The sequence below is a fragment of the Acanthopagrus latus genome, chromosome 1, assembly GCF_904848185.1.
Source record: "Acanthopagrus latus isolate v.2019 chromosome 1, fAcaLat1.1, whole genome shotgun sequence".
NCBI classification, from domain to species: Eukaryota; Metazoa; Chordata; class Actinopteri; order Spariformes; family Sparidae; genus Acanthopagrus; species Acanthopagrus latus.
Window position 1 is genome coordinate 21,726,281 of NC_051039.1, and position 25,236 is coordinate 21,751,516.

Genomic DNA, 25,236 nt, shown 5'->3' on the forward strand with positions numbered 1-25,236 from the left:
TGCAGTATTAAATACTGTGAGAAACACTGCATATGACGGAAAATATCGTGATAAATCAACAACATCTAATAAAAGCCCCAGCCTAATCTACTGATGTAGACAAAGTGCATATCACAGTACAGAAAAAGGTAAATTAACATAGTATATTTGACGATAAATCTGATTAGACAGACCAGAATAGGAGAAAGAAAAATCACAGTAGAAATAAGTCATCTTCAACCTACAGTCCAGCTTTCGTAACAGATGTAAGAGACAAGAGGAAAGGAAGCTAATTCTTACAGCTGAGGCACAAGTTCAGGATTAAAGGGATTCACATCAAACAGAAACTGGGTAGAGGTTGGAACTGAAGCAACAAAGTTCTCTTTTCTTTCCCTCTGGAGAGTACTTTGAATGACTTAACGTGGCAACAGACATCCTTTTCTGAGTTTCCAAGTAGTATTATTGTTGGCACTGCCTTTGCAAAGACAACTGGATTGTTTCACCTTTTCTGGGTCACTGTGTGCCCAGTGGTAGACAAAATTGTATAGTGATAGCCAGGTTTATAGGCAACTCACGTAAACGCAAATGGTTTTCATGATTCTACATCCATTACATTGTGCAACCAGCATTTACTACATACCGATAAGTGAGGCAGAAACTTAACTTCTCCTAGTTTAGAGGTACAAGAGGTAAAACTTCTGCAATAAAATGCCTGAAAACTACAGCTTTGTTGGAATTATATATAGTTAGATGCATCCAACAATGTTCAAACCCAGAGAAATCTGTAACGCTGTAAAGGTAATGGAGAATGATGTCCACAAACCTGACTAAACATAACATGTATAAAACTTTTAAATATTACATCATGAGCAAACACTACGCCAATACTCCTGACGTTCGGCTGAGCACCTGTTTGCACTTGGTGATTTGCAAGTCTGTGACTGTGGTCTGTGCTTTAGTAACGAGGTTTGGTTAAAGCTAAACATCAAACCACAGCTGGTTCCTGCAGTGAGATCTTCAGATTCACTCTGACGCAATTCCCTTGATGGGAGGTGTGGGGCGTCAAACTGGAGTCCCTCCTCACTGGGCCCTACTCAAATATCCACTTCTGGATGAAAGAAACCCCATCCTGACTTCATAAATGATTTCCAGGTTTTGGTTAAGGAGGACGGAGGGAGGGAAGAGAGAGAGAAATGAAAGAAAGAAAGAAAGAAAGAAAGAAAGAAAGAAAGAAGGGAAGACAAAGAGATTTAAGGGGAAATTGGGCGGCTGTGTGCCCAGCCTCCTCACCCCCTAGAGTCAATATTTGCCAAGGACAGAAAAGCTTCCCACTGAACGATGAAGTCATTGTTTTTGGACTTTAATAAACAAGGTTCTGTATGGTTTCGCAGTGTATCCCCAGGGATGTACTGCAAGTTTGTTCAGATGTGTTTGTGCTGGTTGGTTTGGTATGAATCTAAGCTCCGCAGAAAGCAACTAGGCCAGGACGAGTAAATCCTCCATCCAGTGAGCTCCACTCTTCCACATACTATCCCTCAACCTGGCACACATCACGTTACACAGAGGTGAAAATCTCTGCAGACAAATCTCACATCTGGAACAAACCAACGAATTGTCAAAACAGGTTCTTCATTTTCGTTGAAATTCTCACTTTCCTTTATTTACTACTACTTGCAGTAGAATGAAAGTAGACAGTAGAATGCAGGGTGTCAGAAGGGCTCTCCCATTCAAGACTCATCCTGGGGAATTGAGAAATTAGCACCTATTAGCTTGCATTTGCTAGCAATTATAGTTAAAGTTAACATGGCATTAAACATTACAATAAAAAACTCATAAAACACCTTTCAAACTGTTTTCCCACGAACCACAGCTACCGAAAAACCAAGAAAAACGCTTTGGTTTGATGCGAAGTGGTGGTTTTCTTCCTGGACTAGCTTGCCTCAGCATTCCTGACTACTACTAATAAAAAGCTGATGTTAAACAAAAACCCTGAAAATCCTCCCCTCAAACTGCTGAACTGGTGTAAGACACATGATGGTCCTGGTGACTCAGCACCAGACTGAGCAGAAACTGAAATCTTATCAGATGCAAACAACAGGCAGATAAAAATGTTCATCCGGCTCAGATGAAAGTAGTAAAACTTTAGATCTTATGACCAGGCACATTAAATTAATGTAGTGATATTTACAGTTGGGGATAAACTAGAGTGAGTCCAAAAGGAACTTGAATTTGACTGATAATGGAAAGTAAAGATGGGTAATGACTGCGGGGGTGATATCTTGATCATCCTGTTGTATAGAGTCCCAGAGGCCTGAGTCATCTCTGTTTCTGATATTTTTTCAATATTTCATTTGATGGAAACTTTTACTCATGGTGCCCTGCAGCATTCGGTCACAATAACATTAACCAGATCAGAAAACACATTAATAGTTCACTGAGCACCTACAATAAGCTTAACAGGTGCTATTATTTTCTCTCTTCTTCTGGTTTTACAGGCAAGTCACGAGGGAAACATGTCAGCAGGTCCTGCCACTGGGTGAAGACAGGTTCAGCAAAGCTTTCCCATGAACTCCGACCTGGCCAGGATAGTCTATATAAAGTGTCAGGTGGAGTTCAGAGTGTTATTGGTTTCACCCCACAAGCCTTTAACTCAGTGCGGTCAAGGCCGACTGGGAGGCCGGGGCCAGAAGGGTCAAACCACTGCTGGGTAAAGAGACAAGCAAGAACAAGTCAAGACATTAAGCCGCTGATCTGATTTTATCATCCACAGGAAGTACAATACACACTGTGAGTACAGCAACAACAGTTCAACTACTCGGCAACAATTCCTCTTTTTTTGAGACATTTCCAAAAGCTCCTTTCCATAACTGAGCTAGCATGGCCTTACTAAGTAAATCTTCACCTGGGTCCGCTTGGAGGCAAGGCGGCCATGGCTTGGCCCTACTCTGGAGCAGGTCTATCTCGGGCACAGTTCCGCTCAACTAGGCGCAGAAAAACTGGTGATGGAAAAGCAAATCAGCGTGGTGCATTTTGACTCAGCACGGCCAGAGGTAGTAGTTGAAAAATGGCATGAATCGATCCAGAAGATAAAGACGAAGGGGAGGCTACCATTTGTCCCTGAATGATGACAAAGCCCATCGCAACCTGCTCGGAGGCAGTCAGACACAACCTCCAGAGATGGACCATCACAGTGCGTGTTTACACTGAGTCAGTCTGAGTCTGTGGGAGAGGACAACAATGAGTCAAATGACCTGCATCAACAAACCACCAGATATGAATTTAAGTCTGGAGGAAATTGAGGATCAGTTAGCTTCATCCACAGGAATATCGAAACTTAAAAAGGCCTCAGTGTTTGCTAAATAAAACGACCCTCACTGGTTAAAAAAAAAAAAAAAAAGGCCCCTGCGTGTACACCTGCATTCAAGCTGAAATGTGTGCAGTCTTTTGTCAAAGCTCACATCTAAGCCCGTCAGTGGGACCCAGCCCAAAGACATTTGGTTTAACTTAGAGCTGGACTGCAGCGTTCAATCAGACCCAAATCACAATCATCAAAAAGAACCAGAAAAAAAGAAGGACAGAATCTGACAGCAATGATTTCTTCGCTCTGCGGGGCCAACAGGTGACACTCCACAGAGTTTATCGAGGGTGCACTTTTTATACAAACATTCAAAACTACCAAATATATACAGTTTACAAAGACACACACGTTGTGGTCGGGGACGAATTTAGTGAACACTAAATTAAAAGCGGCAGACTCGGACAGCTGGAAACCATGCTGTATGACATAATCGCAGGCAGGCTAGCCAAGCTATTTAACACACACACACACACACACAGCCCCATTACATAAACCAGTGATTTACAACACAAGTTAGAAAGAAGAGTAACACCCATTTCTTTAACGATAAGACAACCCCTTCCTGTCTCTTTGTAAAACACACGTCATTCAATCACACACATGTGCGCACGCACACACACACACACACACACACACACACACACACACACACATACACAAAAATGGTCTATCATTCCTCTTAAAGTGGAAACATAAGGAGAGGGACTGGAGAGGAACTCAGGTCAACGGGGTTGATTGAGACAACAGGACAATACTTCACCATCGCAGACTCAGCATGAGGGAAGAAGTTATCCCTTCTGGCTACTTTTACAACATTATTGAACCACATGTCCCAGGTTGAAGTGCAATAAGTCACATGTAACAGTGAGAAATCTGTCTTTTACCACAAAGATATATCTCAAAGCCTTGACCCGAGAGCAGGCGTGTGGTGTTGAATTCAGATGGATACAGGAATGCCTCGGGAGAGGAAATCAAGGCCAGAGTGACTCCAAATCATTCTGTCTGAAGCAGCAATATCTTCTTGAAGGGCCTGGCACACAAAGTCATTCCTGAAACAATGAGAAAGCCTCGGAGAATAGCCAAAAGATGAAGACCAAACGAAGCCTGATGCAAGGTTCCTATTCCACTACTTCTCGGCAAAAGAACACTCAACAAATATTTGATCAAACGTTTCAGGATTCATTAGAGGACCGAGGCCATCGCCATGGCAGCGAGTGCCATGGAAGCAGGATGTGAATGCAGATTATACGTGTCCTCTGCAGAGTCGAATCCGACAAGACCTGTCATCCTCATACAACCAAAAGTTGTGGGTAAGTACATTCTGTTAGTGTTGTGTCATCCTAATCTTAGACTGCTCTCATATGCAACATTCTCAAAAGGACTTCTGATTGTATGTAACGTTCAACTTGGTGACAAAAACAGAAAGAGGGATGAAGAAACCCAGGAGCGAAATGTGTGCACAACGTGTGAGGAGCTCACTGCCTTCAGGAGGCAGCGTGGTGGACGCAGGTGTCACTGGTGTGAATCCATCAGACTTCATTATTTCGGCACCGAGGAGACAAACTTGACAGCGAGTCAGATTTAATTTGCCGGCAGCTGGGGAAATATTTCAGCCGTGCTTGTCAGAGGGAACAGATGACAGGGAGCGAGACAACGCAAAAAACACTGTTTCTCACGAGAAAGACCCAGAGTGTTGATTCTATATGGAGACACTGACATTTTGGAGCTTATTACAACTCAGTGCACAGGTTCATTTCACTGTATAGCAGGGTGGTCTTTAAGCAGAAAGACTGCAGGTTGAACCTCAAAACAAGCACAAACACGATTCAACTTGACCCTAGATCTTGACACTTCGCTGCCTAATCCAAGAGACGATTACAGCTCGCTGACAGATACAAAGCACGACAGAGCAGAAGTCTAAATCTGACGGAGTTGAAATGGTGCACAGAAGAAGTACAAAATGCTCCATAACCTTGAGGCCTGGATCATGCAGGACACCTCCAGCAAGAACAAATTCAGGGCTGGGGACACAAATAACAACATGAGCATAGAGCAACCAAACCACGGACTTTCCCATCACTCAGTCTGTTATCCAAGCATGAAAGGGGGCCTTTCATAGGAACACCCAGAAAACAAGAGTCAGAAATAGAAACAAGCAGCTCCTGACAGCTCGTTATCGCTGCTCAGTCACTGTAAACAGATACCTCTGAAAAGACGAACCGACTGAGGCACTTGACTGTCTCACTCTGCCTTTCCCTCGGGGGGTAAAGAGCCACAAGACATGAAGAAACATTGGGAATACTAAACTTTTAAAATATTTAAAACAAGTAGAGGAACACAGGTGAGATCTCATCAGTCATCGATGCATAACCCCCAGCCCCTTCTATAAACTACAAGCACATGCACCTAACCCCCCCGCCACCCCCACCCCCACCCGCTGCCAACCCACTGAGCACTGCTGACACTTGAGAGGGCGGCACCTCTCCTCAGAAAAGCCGTCTCGGGCCCATTCACAGCTTTCGGCTCTATTCTTCTCCAAAGTAAAAAGAGCCCATCTGAAAGGAGGGAAGGGAAGAGGTCCTCAGCTATTTCATTTAGCATGAAGCAGAAAGACTTCTGTTCTCCTCACAGCTTAAAGTTTCTCACTATGCCTAAACTGATGAGATGATGAGACACGGATAAAACCAAGAAGAAATGCATGCCCTCAAGCTCGACTTCAACACATATTTGTGTCTTTTTTTTTTTACCCCCCTTGGTACTGTTATCTCTGGGAGTGAGATAGCAGCCCTGATGCGGGAGGACACAGCATCCATTATATTAGTCACAGAACACACACACACACACACTCTAACAGGCACAAGCAATCAGCTAGCAGTGTAAAGAAACCGCACTACGAACCTGCTTGACAGCCAATTAGAGTGCTGCCTCCGAACCTTCCTCTTCGCTGCGATCCACCTGCACTGCAGCGAGTCCTCCGCCTCTACTGCTCTCTCTCTCTCTCTCTCTCTCTCTCTCTCTCTCTCTCTCTCTCTCTCTCTCTCTCTCTCTCTCTCTCTCTCTCTCTCTCTCTCTCTCTCTCTCTCTCTCTCTCTCTCTCTCTCTCTCTCTCTCTCTCTCTCTCTCTCTCTCTCTAAAACGCCTCTCCCATTGTAACAGAACACAGTGTAAAACTGTTGCGCCGGCTGCCCTCTTTCCTCCACGCCCCTCCAACAGTATTTCTTTTTTTTTCCTCCTTCCCGACTGAGGTAGGAGCCGCTCTGCTGTGTCTGATTCTGTGCAGAGACAAACACAACTTATCTGCAGCAGGAGCTGCAGAGGACTAGCCAGCCTGCAGAGAGGAGGAGGGGGGGGGTGGAATTGTGGATCCAGAGGGTAGTGATGGTGGTGGAGGTTGAAAAGGGGGAGGGGGAGGGTCAGACCTGATTTAAATTCACACACACACACACACACACACAGGAGTGAGATGACAGGGTGCTTTCCCCCTCGGGGTGCGTCACTGATCTGGGAAGGTTTTATTCATTGGCTCATAACTAAAGTGAAAATGAAGGGATCAGAGTGAAACAAAAAGTGAAAATCTTCTGAAATAAATAGGATTATTGGATGTACTCTCTCCGTCTCCATTCTTTCAGGCCTTTCCTCCCCTTCTTGAACCTTCTCATCCACCCCCTCCTTTCCTTTGGGACCAAACTTTTCATTTAAACATCCACTGCTGCGAAATTTTCCAAAGTGCTCGATGAGGCACAAAAAAGCCCCACAGTTTCTTTCAGCAAGGTTTGACAAGAGAACCTTCCCCTACTTTCCCTCCACTAAAGGGTCCCTCCCTCCCCATTACTCCTCCAAAAGACATCCAGCACTTTCCCTGATAGCAGCTTAACAACCTCCTCATGTGAGGAATCTGCCTCCACACAAAAGAGTTTGGAGGAGAATTTGACCAAAACAAAGACCGGAGGGAGGTGCTGGTATTTAGAATGTGGGCATTTTGCATCACACATTAAATCACTGAATATATTGTTAGCTTTTTCCAAGGAATATATCAGTTAGCCAAACCTCACTCCCACCTTTAAAAGGAATAGTTCTACATTCTGGGAAATCTGCTTATTCACTATTTGGCCGACAGTGAGATGAGAAAATGTATTACACTGTCATGCCCTCGTGTTAAATATAAAGGGAGAGTCGGCAAGCAGTTAGCTTAGTTTAGCCTGTAGAAATAGAGAGGCTGTTCAGATCTGGTATCAACGTCCATCCTCTGTGAGCCAATCACAAGGGGACATCTATACAGCTTGATTATGGTTCTGCAGTGAATCTACGGCATGCATAGGTGCATGCCCTACACCCCGTCGTCTGCGCTGTGGCTCCGGTGCTTATTTGCAGTGCCTATATGAGGGATTGTTACATGTAGTTTTCCCAGTAAACACACCATCATCATTGGCTGTTGCAGTCCTTCCTGACTGGCCGGCTGCTGCTCTTCTTGATAATACTACTCCTCCGGAGCAGCTATTCTCTGCTGAAGTGTCTTTGAGGAAGAGACAGTGGACAGGCTAGATGCTGTACAGCCAAACTGTCCCTCCATAAGCTGCCCGGTGGCAAACGCCAGCTTACCAAAACAAAGTGATTCCAGCTTGGTGTGTATAGAGCGGTAGCTCTCCATGCAGACACTGCCTAGCACAGAGAATCAACTGCAAGCAGAGTGGGTCAGTGTGTTTAAAGGGAAAAATGCTACTGGCAATCCACCACTGCCAGCAACCCACTTCTGTAAACGCTAACTATGGCATAGGTCAGTTTTGCAGATTCCAGTGTCAATTCTGCGTTCATCCTACGTGCAACTATAAATCAGTCCAATGGTGGACATTGTGGGGACTATATTCCCTCCAGTAACGTTGAGCAGATTGAGATCATTTGTTTTAGTGTTGTCACACTTTGTCAATTTGCTAACCGGGGCGACATAAAAGAGGCCAGGGGAATGACATTAAATTAGCATGTGAAAGGCTCACTCACTGACTTCACACTGACTCAGCTGTCCATGCAAAGGTCAGCTGTGGAGGCATCTTCACATTTCTTCACTCCATGATCCCTAACAAACATTCCTGCGTAACGCAAGTACGCTCTCAGCAGAGAAAAAACAAAACCCCCCCACCACATTACAGGCTTTCAACGACACTGTTTCATTAGTGGGTTTTCAACTGATTGTGAGGAGAGTGTTGTTGAGGAAAGTTATTTTCCAAAGGCTATTTAAAACAATTAAAATGGGCATCAGAAGACATTTAATGTTCCTCATGTGAGGGCAAATTGATGGTGTGTGTTATTTATGGTGAGTAGGAGCAACAAACAATTCTCAAATGAATTTTTAATTGGTGCTTCCTCCAAGGCGCTTCCATTTAGAGGGTAAAAGCCTGGCTTTACTGCTGACTAGCACAGAAACAAGGCAGACAATAATTATAGGAAGTAAAAATACATGCTACTGTCCAAGGCCAGCAGAAGAGGCAAGTGAGCCAGCTGAGCCGAAATCAATGCAGAATCAATTATTCAAGCTAAGAGCGGGGGGATTATGGGGAGACACACTCTGGCTGAGCTACTGTAGACCCAGCTGTCAATCTCTAAGTGGCAGGGATTCCCTGCTTACTCTCCTTGTCTGTGCGGTGAGTGTGGTTTTATGTTTGTCAAACTCTGCCTATGACAAGAGGATCAATCCCTCGTCAGGGCTGCGAGCAGTGAATCTCCCACACTGGAAACTATTCAGTTGCGGTGTGTTAAGGCTGTACTGGAATAAACGGCACCCTGCGTGTTGTAGTTGACAGCGAACGGCTCCTGTTTGCAGAAAGAAAAAAAAACCCCTCAAACCTGCATAGTGCCATATTGTCTCACATCAAACCCAAGGACCAGCACCACATCCTCTCTCACGGTGTCCCCTCCTGCTCTCTCAGATGGTGCATACCTGTCCCAGAATAAACCTCGCCCTCTGGCCTCCCGCAGCAGAGCTAGCGCTGGATGCCTGGTCTAACATTAGCACATATTTGAGTGAAATGTTCAGGGGCCCTGCAGTCTCCATGGGATAAAAAGGGATGCACGTCTAGATTATTTATGAGTGGGATTGCTAGTTGTAACTTTCTACAATACTTCCTTTAAGGAAAAAATGAGAAAAATGGAGTAGTGCACTTTGCAAAAGGCAGACGGTACGTGCACACTCTACGCTAATAAGCACTCATATGTAGGTAATTATAGGGTTTAAGTAGAGCAGGATGAGCTCTGAAGTCAGTTTAAAGTTGTAAATCTCCACCTGTGTGTGTACAAGTGACCCAGGCATACCATAGTAACAGTCATACACTATAAATCATCAATTTGTGAAGTGCTTGTCTGTCAGCATACAAACAATTAATGGATCCTCACATAATATTCAGTCAGCACTGAAGACTCAACAACTGCGTGTTCACGTGTACAGTGTATCATCGTGCTGCTGTTTGCAACTCGTGACTTTTACACATGGGGCATTGATATTCAACCCCACCATTCTTATTTAAAGATCGGAACATGGAATGAGGGGCGCTGTTTAAGATGGGAGGATAGAACATAAGCTGTAGTGTTCCACGTCATGCCCATCCCGCTTCTGTAACACCATCATGCTATCTAAGATGACACCGTGGGGCAGCATTATGGTTCAGAGTAAAAATACAAAGTTGGCGTGGGGAGTAGAGCCGCAAGGATTGATGGATGTTCAAGTAGTTGATAACTATTAAACTACAGGCCAACTACTTTGATTTCGATCAGTTGGTGTGAGTAATTTCCTAAAGAAAAAGTCAAAATTCTCTAATCCCAGTTTCTAAAAGGTTGTTCCTCTGTGACAGTAAACTAAGTATCCTCAGGTTGAGGGCAAAATGAGAAATTTGAGGACATCGGAAACACTGATCGACATTTTCGAGCCTAAACAACTACTTGAAGAATTGATAAGGACGGTAACAATGAAAAAAAATCATCTTTAGTTGCAGCCCTAGTGGAGAGTCATTGTTTCAGCTGTATCTCTGTGTTAGCGCACACTTTTTTATTTGGCTTTTGCTAAATCTAGAGCCACAAAACATGCATCTTATTCTTTCCACTATTACATGTGACAAATATGTAGCTTTCCCTAAGATAAAACATCTAAATACACAGCCTGGGGTGGTAGAACAAAAGCCATACCCACAGAACTGCTGCATAAACAAGAATGATACAACCATACAAAAGCTGCTTTTTCATGTGTCTGAAAATATTCGTTTGGAAAAGAACAAAATGTACCCAGAAATCGATCGAGTGGTTAAAGAAAAATTGTAGTCTCTGCCCAGATTCCACCTCTGTGCAGAGAGAACAAACCCTTTCTATCGCCTGCAAACACAAGAGGATAGAGAAGCAACGCAACTGCAGACATGACCTCAAATCCTCTGAGAAAATTCAGAGGAAGAGCCAGGACTCACCTGCAGCAGCCTGTTGGCCCGCATCCAGCAACAGTGAAGCTGGTGCAGGAGGGACTAGCACAGCAACTGACTGTCTTTGATGTAAAGGAGTACGAGCCACATGACGTCAACATGTTCAGTTAACCCAGAGGGTAATAAAAGACCTGTATAGAAACACGGAGCACGGGCTGACAATAGCCTGGAACTGTACGTATCTATTATTCATGCATTATTATTGATTTAACTCAGTCGGCTCTAGATGTTGACAAAACACAACATTTAAGAAATAATTCATGGACATGTCATATTTTACAATAACTAAACTTGACAAAACGGCCCCAGGCCCATCGGCTTTGTTAATCATCCAGATGTATTTGTCCTTGTTTATTCACAGAATTCGGTCGACTCGAGTCCTGAGGCGGCCTCCTCTCACAGCGTGGGGTGTGGAGACTCTTGGCCTATTTGAATTGGGGAGGTGGGGGTTTCTTTTTAATTCCCCGTGCTGACTGTAACACCATGTGACAGAGGTAAACATGGTGTTTCAGCTAATGAGTCCATGTCTGCCACAGGGTCAGGAGGTGCTCATTATGGCCAAAAATGCACACTGGGACCGGGACTTAAATTTAGAACATGTTTGCAGAGGTAATTTAACAATTCAGCAATCATACAATACAATTCTTAATATAAAAATGAGGTCCTGCTGCTTAAAACTGACCCCATATCGGTTGAACACATTACTTTTCTTTCCTTTGCAGAGTAGAAGCACTCCTGTCAGTAGCTTCATAATAATGATGTCAGGATTAGCAAAGTCATCTACATACAACAGGTCGTAAACATTTAAAAATTCAACCTTATCTCCCAGCGTGGCCCGGAGGGGGCTGTTAAGACAAGAAGTAAATCTCACAAGTATCTGAGAGGGGGTTCGGGCTGTGAGAGTCCCTCGTCGACAGGAGGCCGGGGTTTTAAGTCTGCCTGGCTCCACTGGAGACTGCAAGGAAAAGATCCAGACAAACACAGCTCACTGCCAAGCATCGTTACTTACGACACTCCACTCCGCAGCACATTTCCATAGCCGGTTGCCAGACTCAGTAATGATAATATTAGATAAAAACAACCTCCTTCAGAGAATGCTAAAAAAAATTAAACAAAAAATAAAGTCTCTCCCGCTGAGCAAATGAAATTAATTGGAGATGAGCTATTGGAAAGAAGAGTGTTTTTTATGCATCGGGACAGAATGACTGAAGAGTGTAAATATTTGTGAATCATTGTATGGCTCCATTGTGAATAATGATGTGTAATGGTGGCTGTCAGTAACCTCTAAATTTGGAGGGTTTTTTGGATGTGCAGCTAGTAAAATGAAGCAGAATGATGTTTTCATGGTGCAATTTTATGACAGCTGTAATGAGGCTAGTCGTGAAATTCACTATAATACATCTAGAGAGAGAGATCCTGAGGCTGTGTTTGCCTCTTACAAGTTCAAGGGACAGTTCACTCCAAAATGAGAAATACATATTTTTCCAATTACCTGTAGCGCTATTTATCCATCAAGGTCATTGTGGTGGATGTTGCCGAGTTTTGGAGTTATCGGCGCTGCCATCTCTCGGACATAATGGGACTAGATGGCATGAGTCCATGAGTCCATGCACACATCTCTGCAGGTGTGAAACTTCTCACAACAAAGTCAGTGGGTTATCTTGAGTAAGAAGGTCATGATTTGTATAAAGGGACATCGCTGTTGAGTTGTTTTAAATGTATACTTTTGGTGTGCCATCTAATTCCATTATATTCAAAAGAAGGCAGCCATTTCTCTGTCTGATATCTCCAACACTCGGCAACACACACCAAAAAATCTCTAGATGGATAAGTGGCAGTACAGGTAAAAGGGTCTCTTTACACGTTTTGCCAAAAACCTAGTCAGGTAAGGTCAATGGAAGAGGAAACACATCATACCCACAGCACAAATAAATATTACACAGACTACACTGATTGAATTAATGCAACCAGTGCTAAACCTGGAATGTAGAGCAGGACCCAATATAACATTATTGTATTATTAATAAGTATTTGAGGGTGTATTTTTCCTTCAAGGCTGCCCTGAACACTGTCAGGTCACGTCAGACTTCAGAAGCAGAGTGCTGAGCCGTAACACTCCCGTCTCCTCGTCCTCCCTTAACTGCAAGTCCATTTTCTCCTCTAGTGTCATGAGGAGGCTCTAATGAATCCGCCTATTGAGCCGGGCAGAACTGTGCACCGGCTTCGACACTGCCAAAGCGTGCGTGTGTGTGAGTGTGTGTTGCAGTCCAACTTTCCCAGCCTCCCAGAACACAAAGCTGTCGTTTGTGGCCTCTCAGCACTACAAAAGCCCCACAGGCCACCAGAGCTGAGAGTGAATGTGTGTGTGTGTGTGTGTGTGTGTGTGTGTGTGTGTGTGTGTGTGTGTGTGCGTGCGCGTGTATGTGCACTGTAGTTCTATATGGCTGAACATATATATGTGTATGATTAAAAACTTGCATGTGTATGTTTATGAGCACAGAAATCAGCTGCAGCTTTTTTTCCTACACATGCTTTTTGTGTGTGTGTGTGTGTGTGTGTGTGTGTGTGTGTGTGTGTGTGTGTGTGTGTGTGTGTGTGTGCATGCGTGTGTGTGCGTGTGGTCAAGATGTGGCCACATACACCCAGTCTGCATTTCACTGGGATGCGCCTTAATGATTACAAGACACGTCACGTGGCCCACAACACAAGCTCAACCACCAAACTATGGCACACAGACAGACGGCCATAAAGCTAAAGATATACGGCCGCTGCAGCGAGATCAGAGCTCCGTCTTAGATCTCGACACAACTGCAAAGTGAGGCCAACAAATCATATCAAATATGGCTGTGAAACACAAACCAAATACACTACATGGACAATCTGGCACAGACACAAACGCACACAAACCAAATGCCTCCACTGGCTGTTAATGAGACTGATGAGTCATTGAGCAGCTGTGATTTATCAGGGAAACACCCATTCTGATTATGAAACAGTTTGTTACTACACATCCGTGTGTGTCAGTCCGTATCTGATTAAAATTAATGCATATGGGCATCACAAATCCGTGTGTGTGTGTGTGTGTGTGTGTGTGTGTGTGTGTGTGTGTGTGTGTGTGTGTGTGTGTGTGTGTGTGTGTGTGTGACCTTCTCCAGATACATCTCATGGTGACTGAACCAAACTTCACAGAACAGAAACACAATGTAAAATGGCTACATTCTTTTTCTGTTTTACTCATCTGAATTCGATCATCTCAGAGTCAGTAAATCTGACACTTCGCACAAGATTAACAGGAATAAACTTGTTATAAACCCGACCCATCTCATGCTGGAGGGCTGGGCTGAACATCATTATATGATTATCCATGTCAGATGTGCCCGGCCTTTTATGATTTACACCAAAGAGTCTCCCAGAACTGCTCGCCTTTTATTGTTTCCACCCTCTATAAAATCCATCACTTTGGCTGGAAGCCTGCAGTCTTTTTAATGTTTTTGTACCGAGGCCCGTACCCACTAACAGCTGCCCGTCTCTGCAGTAAAAATGTGTATAATTCAAAACCTGCTTGGTCCTGCTGATTCGCGCAGTAGTCTCTAAACTGAAGCCAGTCTAGCATGGGTGTTGATTTGTCTGCTGATGGATTAAGCAATTGAGAGGCAAAGACATGTCTGTCTAGGATTCATCTGGAGGAGAGAAAGCAGATACACACACTGTGTGTGCACAGATCCTCAGCTGCAACCATCTTTCACATTACCAATGTAGTTTCGCTTGAGTCTGTACCCTTTAAATGCACCAGTAAGCATCATTTCTGCATTTTAAATCACAGTTTCAAAGCACAATCAACAAACACATCAGACTTGTAATTGTCATGGACTAAGCCAGTGTTTCTCAAACTTACCAACAAGCTGACCAACTTTTTCAAAATGACAAACCATTGCAACCCAATTCACAATGGGCCTTAAAATCACTAGAGGAAGCAAATGTATGTATAAATTAACATTCCTGACTAATTTCATGCCATTTCCACATCACCATATATCATCTTGAATAGGTCAACCAGCCAGTTTATCTTCTTCTTCTTTCTTTAACTTCCCAGTGAGGGGACTCATAAAATGCACGCTTTCCAATTTTGGAAACAAATATATCTGATTTTTAAAAGATCTGCTCCAGGCACTGCAAATCTTTGATGCGTTCTGTGACTTTTTCTCGCCCTCTGACCCGCCGGACCCTGTCTGTGCTTAAAAATTAAGCACCGGATAATACCAACAAGCTCTCCTCGTGTGGCTCAAAGATGTACTGCAGATATAATATTTGAAATAAAAGGTGACATTGATTTTATATCCAAAGCAAGTCTACTATGTGTGGGTCGTGACCCAGTCCTTGAGAATGACTGTACTAGGCTGCAAATTAGATAACTAAAAATGTATTAGCATACTTTCTCTAAAAAAATAGTTGTGATCTTTTAGTTCAAGAACTTTTAGTCGATGTGTGGAAACATATCACACAAACGCGCCCCCCTGAATGAAAATCTGGCAAAGGAATTTCCACAATCACTGATCCCTGATGAATTTGGCAAACTCCACTGTGTATGTGTCTACACACACACACACACACACAGTTATGTGGGCGGACATGTCTGCGTGGTCGGAACCAGACGAGAGATAAGCGCAGCTGTGATGCCATCCAGACGACTGGAGAGGAGCCAGGAAGTCAGAGCAGCATCTCGGGTCACAGAGCTGATGAACTTCCCCAAGCATTCGAGATGAGAAGGTGGGGGATGAGGGTGTGTGGGGAATGGGAAGCCTGGAGGTTTGAGCTCTCAGGTGAAGGACACAGCTGATTAGAAGATGCACGTATGGCCCCGAATGGCTTTATTTTGACAACATGTTCAGCTTTTATAACAATCTTTTCTTCTATGTACAGTATAAGCTTGCTTTGTTTTGTAATTAATAAAGTTTTTGTGTTTTCTCTTATGCCGCCCTTATTTTCTTGCTGCCGTCAATAGGGCCTGAAAGGGCCACAACAAAAGGCAATGTATTATAAGTTTTGCTGAGCAAAATAAGAGCAGGCAGATCCTAACAAGCCAATGACTTCATATTCCTACTATGAAACCTTGCTATGAATGACATTACAATCAGGTGCATGACATCAGCATGGCGAGGCAGCCAGCACCGGGCTGCATGCTGAGGCATTTAACAAAGTTAGAAGATGACGAGACTTTAAACGAGGGTAAAGGGAGACGCTGACGTCTCTTTACTGCCCTGCTGAGTAGAAGACAGCTTGTCTTACTGGAGGAAATGTAAAAAGGGACGGGGGGGCTGGGCAGAGAGATAAAAGATGACAGCCGCAGAGAGACCAAAACTGAGAGGAGCTTATACTGGAAGCAGAAGAATAAAAAGTAAGAGAGAAAAAGAAAGAGTACAAATAAACCTTACAGAGAAATAAAATGACCGATGGAAAAGTTTTGACCTTCGCGTCCCTCCTCCACTGAGCGGTTTAGCAGTTACGTGGTTTTATATCTCTTTTCTCTTCCTTTGTATTTTCTGCCCGGGTCCTCAAATTGTCTTTGCAGCCTTCTTTTCTCTGCAGACACCCTCTAAGCTCTCAGGAACGCCTGTTTTTTTCTTTGTTTCTCACTCCCTCTTGCAGTATGTCTTATGTCACCTGGACTTTCTTTAAGTGATAACAAGTGCTCTTTCACTTTCAACCTCTCTCATAGAGATTGGCCACATGAGAAATGGTTAGCTGGAGAAAAAAAGGATGTTTGACTTCATGCTGCTAATGGCAATATTTTATATTAAATGTACTACAAGAAAATCTGAACTGGTTATCTAACTTTCAGTTTAATACTTATGCCTCTATATAGATTGTCTAATTCTATATGTTTTTTGCAATGAATCTTAATTCCCGTCAGCGTGTTGGATTCCATCTTATTCAGGTCAATATATATGTAACAATTTTGTCCTGCCTCTTTATCTGTATTCACACCAAAAGTTAACAAGGTCTATTCTGGGACGAGACACATCCTCCAAGTTTCGCTGAAATCCATTCTGCAGTTCTTGTATCGTCTTGCTGACAAACCAGCAAACCAAAAAAATAACAAATGGACACTGGTGAAAATATAACCTCCTTGAAGAGGTAAAAAACAAAACAAAAACAAAAAAAATAGCAATTAGCTAGTGAACATAATGAAGCATTAAGCAGCTAACGGGACAGGTAGTTTGAGTAATACATTGACATAAACTTTATAACATAACGCTCCAAAATTATAAGGTAGTGTTTACTGCTTGTTGTGCTGCCAACATATCAATCTTCGCAGCTTTTAGGACAGAGAGGAGTAGGAGGGATTGACTTTAGTACAAGAATATGAAACAAGTCAAAAGGCCAAACGGCTTAATTAAGTTCAGTGGTGTGTATTAACTCTGAACTCTGCTATCAGTGCAGGATAAACTAAATCACAGAGAGCACTATGAAACTCATTAAGGGATTACATCAGCAGCTGTTAATCCACTTTCTATTGTGTTGTAATTTATAAATGGAGCATTAGGAGCTCAGCCAGATGGCTAAGCTGTCGTTTGCACTCGAAATGGCAAACATGTCCGAATCACAAAGCTGTCAGCTCCGGTGGGAATCCTGTGGCAGAGTCCATGTTAATAGTTACACCGAATCAACATATTACAGGGAATGGTGACATTTCTGAACACGCTCATTGAATCATTTTGAGATGTGTTACCAATGCCAACAATATCAGATACTTAGAAAGTGTTCAGAGATCTTAAAACCCTCTGTCAACCCTGCAATGAACGGTACGTCTCTTTTACCCAACATTTGAGAAAAACAGACATATATAACATGGTGTTTTCACTGTGGTCTGTATTGTATTTAATTGAATATCTACCATAATTTTGAAAAGGAAATGTTATTCTTTAGCTTCACTATAGCCTTATTTCAGCCTCTTCAAGGCTGCTGCCGCTAACAGCTTCTGTGTCCTGATGAAACGTACACATGCATGCGTATCAGTAAGACATATAAAGTAGAACATTTTCAATCAACATACCAATCTAAATATAAAGCACAGTATCATCAGCTAGCACGAGCCGCAGCAGTGATCAGAGACACGACTTGAGCACAACTAAAGCTGTCAGCAGCTAAACCTGGTGAGGGGTCAAATGGTCCCACGCAGGGATAAAGTGGCCAGATATGAGAAAACCTGTCGCCGAGCTCAGTCTGCAGCAGTCTTCCTAGAGGTATTTGACACATCAGACAGTCAGCAAGCAGAGCTGCATTGGGTTTTTTTTTTTTTCCACTGACCTCGCAAGCCCTAGACCTGGGAGATCTGCCAACCTCGGACCGTGAGGACAAGAGAGATGCTCTGAAAGTATCTGACAGAGAAAGAGGGTAAGATAAGACTGAGACACTGAGGCTGAGAGACAAGACGGTAGAGCGACACAAAGATAGAGTGAAAGAGGAGGGGCAGAGGGAGGGGGCCTTCCACAGTAAGGATTCTCATGTGCCTTATAATACACGTGACACAGTAATATCTAATGATCCAAATTAAAGTTCCATGGAAAAGTGCACCGAACATACAAAAGGATCCCCTTACTTGACTCGGACTTTGGCTGGAAGATACAGTGCAACAAGAACACAGCAGGTCCAAAGAGCACATCGCAGACTCCAAAGTAGCTGCGCAAGTTAACATTTCATGAACGAAGACACAAAGAATGTCTCAGATGATGTTCATCAACTTTTTCACCTTTACCCTTAAATACAGTAGGTTGAATTTGAGAATCTGCACAGTAGTAGAAAAGATGCTACATCCATCCAGTATCACAATAACATATACTTGAGGGCAGGCACTTTTATATAAGAGACATTAATATTATTAGCTTAATTTTATGTTAATCCACATCCAATCAATTAAAATACAATACAAGGATTCAAATGTGCCTTGGACAAAATGTATCTGTACTAATTTACCTCTGTAAGGTAGGAAAAAGAATGAGATGTTACTGAAGGAATAAATCGTGATAGCTGTCTCAGTAGAGTCCTACAAGAGAACGGTCTGAAGAGACAGCAGAGACATTTAAAAGAAAAAGTGAAAATAAATGAGAGCCAGAAAGTTTTTACAATCCTGGAAAAAAAATACTCGAATACCCACATTTTCACCCATGCAGATTGGGAAAAAATACATTCTTTAACTGAATGAGCAAGCTAAGATGTGCAAGGGATTAATGTTTGTTAAAAGTCATAAAGACCCAGGTTAGTTTTCCTAACGACAAGTGAGCAAAGTAAGGGAGGGATGTATAAAGAGAGAGAGAGAGAGGCCTGTCACTATTTCCTTTACACAGTAAAAAAGTCTGGCCAGAGGCAGTTTGTAAGCTTACCACTGACCAAAGCCGTGTCTTTTTTTTTTTTTTTGCAAGGCTCCTGAAAAAGAGCCCACTATTACTTTCCACTTACCTTCTGTGTCCTTGAGAAAGCCAAAGTATAGGGCGGAGGCGTTTAGGCGGCAGACCAAAACTCTACTCCACACTGGATTTCTGACTTCTTTTCATTTTATTTCCCATCAACTGTGCTATGGCGTAAAAAATCCCCAAAACAGAGCTGCGCTGCTGATGCGATCAACAGGTGTCTTAAGAAGCTTGAGCAGGAGCTGAAATGGCGCGTGATGAAATCCTTACCTCTCAGGGGACTGCTTGACTTAACGACGTCTCGCCAACTAGGACAAAAACAGACACAAACACATTATTACTTTCGGCATCCAAGTCGTGTGCGACAGCTGAAGACATCCACTAAATCTCTGAGACATATTATGTGTCTGAGGTGAAGAAACCTGTCACAGTCAGAGGCAGACACATTCATTCATTCGTTTTTAAATATCATTTTCTCAGTGTGTGTTTTTTGAAGTCTGTAATGCCAGGGCGCAATAAGACAAATAATATAGGAGTGAGTGAAATAAAAACCTGAAATTAAAGGAGTACAGCTCCCACAATGAGCTCTTGAAATGTTTCCATCACCCTTGAAAACTCTCTGTAATTCAGCTGATTTGACACACTCAAAAGATCCAATCAAAGAGAAGATACTCAGTGTTAACAGACACCTGTAATCTTTCTTTTCCATCAAGGGATAAACATTATGCTACTTACACCCACTGCCTTAGGTGTCTTTTTGTCCACACATGCCAATTTACAGTCCATCCTCCCTCATTTGAGATACAGATGATCTTGTAAACAACTTCTTCCCAAAGGAAATGTTAATGCCCTTCTTCCTCTCTTACAGTATGAATCATTTCCAGGAGGAAACTACTGGACATGTCTTCCAAGTGTTCATTATGCTCTCCCTGCAGTCTCTTCACTCCAGGAACCCCTACCATCTGAGAATGTGGCTCATTTACTGCCCACATACATGTGTTTGTGTACAGGCCTACGATGTGTGTGTTCTCGCTCACAGCGGTCAGCAGTTTCCACTACGCAGAGCGGGCTGTGCCTCCGTACTGTACCGGCGGCTTCACAGAGGGATCCGGTCTGACCTTGATAGTCATCAATGTCATCTGCACAAACACCAACTGTGTCAACACCAGGGAGCACGGACCACCGTAGGAGAACATGGGAGCTATTGATAGCAGGTGAGATATGTTATTGCCGAGGGTGCTGCGCCTGCATTCCATTATAATGATAATTGGCTACTGGGAATTTTGGGATTGGCCCAAAATAATACTTAAAATATTCTAAATCTATTTATAAGATCATTACGGAAAAAATGAGTTAATAGCACCAACTGCACAATCACGAATGATAAAGTGATTAGACTTGCATTAGTTTTATTCGCTGAGAGAAAATACAAAGGCCTGCATCGCTCCAATACTTTCTGTGCACATTTTGAGAACTTCCAGGCTGAGGGGGCACGGAAGGCCCGGGACACCGACCATTAGTAGTGTCCAAACACAGATGTATGCAGATCCCCCGAAAGTATTAGGTCGCTGTCACACATCCGAAAATACTGACAAATGAAAATCGCCTGCCGGTGCTAAATGTGGGCAGCGTAGGGTGTGATGCACATGGAACTCAGTTTGCTGGTTTGGAGTCCATCTGGGGTGAAGCCCACATATGTCTCTGCTGTTTGTTGGGTCTGCAACTTTGCCAGTCATTATTCACCAAAGTTGGACTCTATGCAAAGCCAAGAGGCAGATTTGCTTCACCATCGGATGCCAATTAGTTTTTTTGCCCCTTTGCACACACATGTGACTTCTGTCTTGATCCATGCAAGGCACTGCCCTCTCCAACCTGGACCAGTGAAACACATGTGAATGTTATTTATTCACTGAAGTTCAGCATTCAGTACCTTCCAGTACCCTTCAAATTCGTCATCAAGCTATGAGACCTGGGCAACAGGAAGTGGACGGGGAGATAGACATGCCCCATCAATATCAGTGTAACTACAGGGGAGAGAGTAAGAAATTTCAAGTTCCTTTGCATTTACACCTAGTTCACCAACACCACCACAAAGAAATGGCAAGATATGCATTACAAAGGAAACTGCTTCGCTTAGCAACAGGACAAAGGTGACATCCTTAGAAGTTCTCTGCACCAAGCTCTGCCACTTTATTCCACATACATGACGAATAAAGTAACTTGGATTCATGGGACTCAAATTAGTTTGTATTTAGCAGAACAGCTGAAAAATGAATCTTGCGCAAGTTTGTGCAGTCAGAATTATGCAACTGCGAGGCAAAATGCCTGGAGGTGCTTCTGTGAGTTGCGCGAGAGGCTGTAGAACACCTGAAATGTGAAAAGCCAGAGCAGTTGTGGAAATACAGGCCAGGTTGGCTGGGTGGACGGGAATTGAAACCACCTGCTGAATCTGGTGGGGATGTTTTTCATGGTAATGCAGGTGGAAAAATGAATTTCCCCTCAGCTCTCAGGTGCAGAATGACCACGAGAAATGTGAGAAGAATGAGGCTTGTTGACAGGGAGCGTGCATTCTTCCATAGCTTGGATCGTTCTAGCCAGCATAAAAAGCATAAAGAGGTCAGCAGATCGCTCAGTTCATTGGTGAATGCTTGACAGACAAATCCAGGGATGAATTTCAGTGTCAACACACCTTCAGTAGACTACAGACTCTACTTCTATCTATGCACCCACAGCCTATTCAAACCTAGTTTCTTGTAACCAGATACATCAAGACTGTGCCGAGATCAGTTCACAACTGGCATCAGCATCAGTGTCTCAGTTTCAAGTGTGTCTCGATTAACCACTTGTGGGGTGGCTATGGCTCAGGAGGCAAAGCAGATTGCAAACAATAAAGATCTTGCATGAAAGATGAGTTATGAAAATGCAAATTTCTCTTCAGAGGTTTTATGCTATTTTGTGCCAGAATATTTCTGTTTGGGCTTTGTTTCAACAGTTGCTGCTCATCGAAACAGAAATATATTCAGTAATATTGATAAAAATGTTGACATAAACAGTGCATTGTTCCTTTTCTTGCTTGGTTGCTGTTGGTTAAGATTGCACTGAAAGTCCAACTCTCGACTCACTGCTACTTAAATAAATCATATGCCATAAAGTTTATCTTTACAGAGTGCAGTGCAGTGACGTTTTAAATCATGGTTAATAGTGAAATCAGTTAACTGCTGCATCACTACACGAGTTATCTCACCTGTAAAAATCTTTGTTTCACAAGGTAACAACACTATCAGGAACCACAGCGAGGGCATGTTTATCAACTATAAGCCAGAGAAAATGAGTAGTGTCAGCAGCAGTAATAACCTGTAGCGGAACAAGTGGAACAACCAGGATGGATTCCACTTTGTGTCATTAGCTTGGCCAGGCACTGCGCTAGACATACTAATTAATTTTTCTTTGGGCGGGATGCAGTGAGACAAGGAAAACCAGCACGGTTACATAAGAACCTTTTCTGCTGACCACTGTGGTGGCCTCAGTGGTGGTTTGGATGTGACAGCATGGCACCCCTTCGGTCTCATTACATAAAGCCCAGACAAATGATGTTATTCTATTTGTGACTAACTTTTGCTTTAGCTAGTTTAGGGAAGTTCAGGTCACTTGTAATACACAAAACAGTCCTCCAGGCCTTGGGGCTTGAGGTTTTGACCTAAGGAGACACCACTTGATTTAAAAAAGTCAAGGGATGAGATGAAAGTGGACCTTTTATTTCCATCTTGTTAGTTTTGCCACAGTTACACAACAATCCCAACACCTCATTAATCTGATTCTGTCAGACGGATTTAGAGAGTTGCAGTGTCCTGTCTGTTCAGCCCCGTCACTCTATGATAGCATGGTGGTCGGAAACTTATTCAGAGGTATGAGGGGGGTGACAGGTGATCCTTTTTTCTGCTATTGAGTTGATTTGTGAAACTTGTGACTTTGAAATTGAATGAGGAGAAGTGAGTGAGATGAGAACACAGGCGGACGAAAGGCAAAGCTGGGCTGAGCTTACATCAGAGGTAGAGCGGGGTCAAATTCTGAACACAGAGGCAAAACAGTTCAGCTGAGCCTGAAGCAAAAGCAGACGTGTCTGTCGGAATTGGTTTGTCTTCACATCAGTCACAGAACAGATGACAGATAAGACCGTCAGGACTGTGTTCATTCAGCAGAAAACATCAGCAGATGATATTCTATGAAATGCTGTTCAGGTGTGATAATCAACCTATTTAATTAATACCACGTGAACATCACAAAATTCCCCAATGACAGGTTGATAAGGCAATCACTGCACAAAGGTGTAAGCCTACTTTCACCATTTCCCCAAATACCCTCAGCTTCAGTTTGGTGCAATTACATCATGTCGAAGTGAAACTGAACTGAGGTGGATCATACCAGCCAGTAGGACGGGAGTTAGGATTGGGCTAATGGACGATGCCATCGTACATCGCCACAGACTGACAGTCATCGACGACTGAGTCGTGGCTATCTGAACTTCTTAATATCAAAGGCACCCCAACAGAGAGAACAATAAAGTAGTGTGTCCATCAGCACTGATGACTACAGTGGTGAGCTAAAGCACAATGTTTTGCTCCTGATGTCATATGACAATTCAGCAGACACTGCTTGACCCCAATGCTAGTAAAGCCATTTTCAAAGGAAATCAGTAAATCAGTTCAAATTTGAGCAGATACTAAAGATATCTAACATTAAAAACACCACACCTTTACTTAGCATTCAGTCACAATGTCTCTTTCAAAGCTAATACTTTTATTGTATAATTTCAAAATGAGTAATGTGCAACCTTGTTGCATGACTGAGAAGCAGAATTTGCACCTGGTGGCGGCAATTTTTTCCAATGGTGTGATTCTGTTTGTGCTGCCCTCGGCTCTAAAAGCCCCTTAATCTGACTATTGTCTGACTCTGCTTTATTGGGACGTGTGTGTGTGTGTGTGTGTGTGTGTGTGTGTGTGTGTGTGTGTGTGTGTGTGTGTGTGTTTCCACCACCGTGCTACTAGTGTCTATTACACAAGGTTATATTAGGAAAATTAGCACATCACTTGTTACACTTCCAACCTAAGGCTGTCTAATATACATAATCGCAACTTATTTTTGCCAGAAAATGTCTCTCGATCAAAATAATGAAAACAAAACGCGCAAATGGATGTTGTCATGAAGTAGTACAGCATCACGGGAGCTGCTGACTTCATTTTCAAACAACCACCTTTAATGATTAACATCTATCTAACGTGACACAGGATGAAATGCTGATGTATGAGGTAATCATATCAAATCACAATCTCTGCCTTTCTTCTTCATTCTCTGAGGTTTCAGGGGTTTATCTGGAAGTTAGAGCAACAGGAGGCCAAATGAAATGTACTGTTACCTGAAATGAAATCAAGAGGTTTCAATACTGTTTTAGTGTACAGAATTATACAATTCAACCAAATATAGGACAAACGGTGTAATCATTTTCAAACAATTTTATGCAGAAACTTTATATAACATATCTTTAAGATATAATGGCTCCATGGTTGCTTTTCACGTGTGTTATCCACCCATTTCAACTGTGCTTGAGTGGCTACAGAAACTGGGCTATTGTGTACCTGCCTGCCGAAATCTGCCAAATGACCGCCCAGCTGAGGGAAGCCGCAGGTGTGAGTTGAATAAAAGGGACCTTCCCTTGCGCTGATTTCACTAGAGGGAACAGAAGTACACAGACAGGCAGGTCACTAATACTAAAGAAGAATAAACACAGCTGCTCAGGTCTGGAGCCCTGCACACAAGCACACACACGTGCACACAGTATGCATGTGCAAACACGCAGATGCCCAAAAAGTGGGGGTGTAATTCAAATCAAGCTCTATGATCCAGTTCTGCAGTGAACAACTGTATCTTTGCGAGACAACACTGAGGTAATTTGTGAGCCGATAGCAGTGTTGTGTCATTAACATCCCCACATCATCTCCAACCCCTAACACACACACACACAAAAAAGAACAGTGTTTAA

General features: G+C 43.1%; 1 long non-coding RNA gene across 3 annotated transcripts in view; it reads right to left on the reverse strand.

Moving 5' to 3' along the window:
- Window positions 1-2,799: 2,799 nt before the first annotated feature.
- Window positions 2,800-25,236, reverse strand: part of LOC119019484 — a 36,406-nt gene continuing 13,969 nt past the window's right edge. Inside the window, exons 2-4 of one of the 3 annotated variants that reach the window (XR_005075063.1) lie at window positions 19,470-19,507; window positions 3,088-3,198; window positions 2,800-2,975 (exon numbers count right to left, since the gene is read on the reverse strand). This is a non-coding gene — a long non-coding RNA (uncharacterized LOC119019484). Of the gene's footprint in view, window positions 3,199-19,469; window positions 19,508-24,832; window positions 24,924-25,236 lie in introns of all 3 variants that reach the window. The other 2 variants (XR_005075064.1, XR_005075062.1) reach the window with 2 other exon arrangements.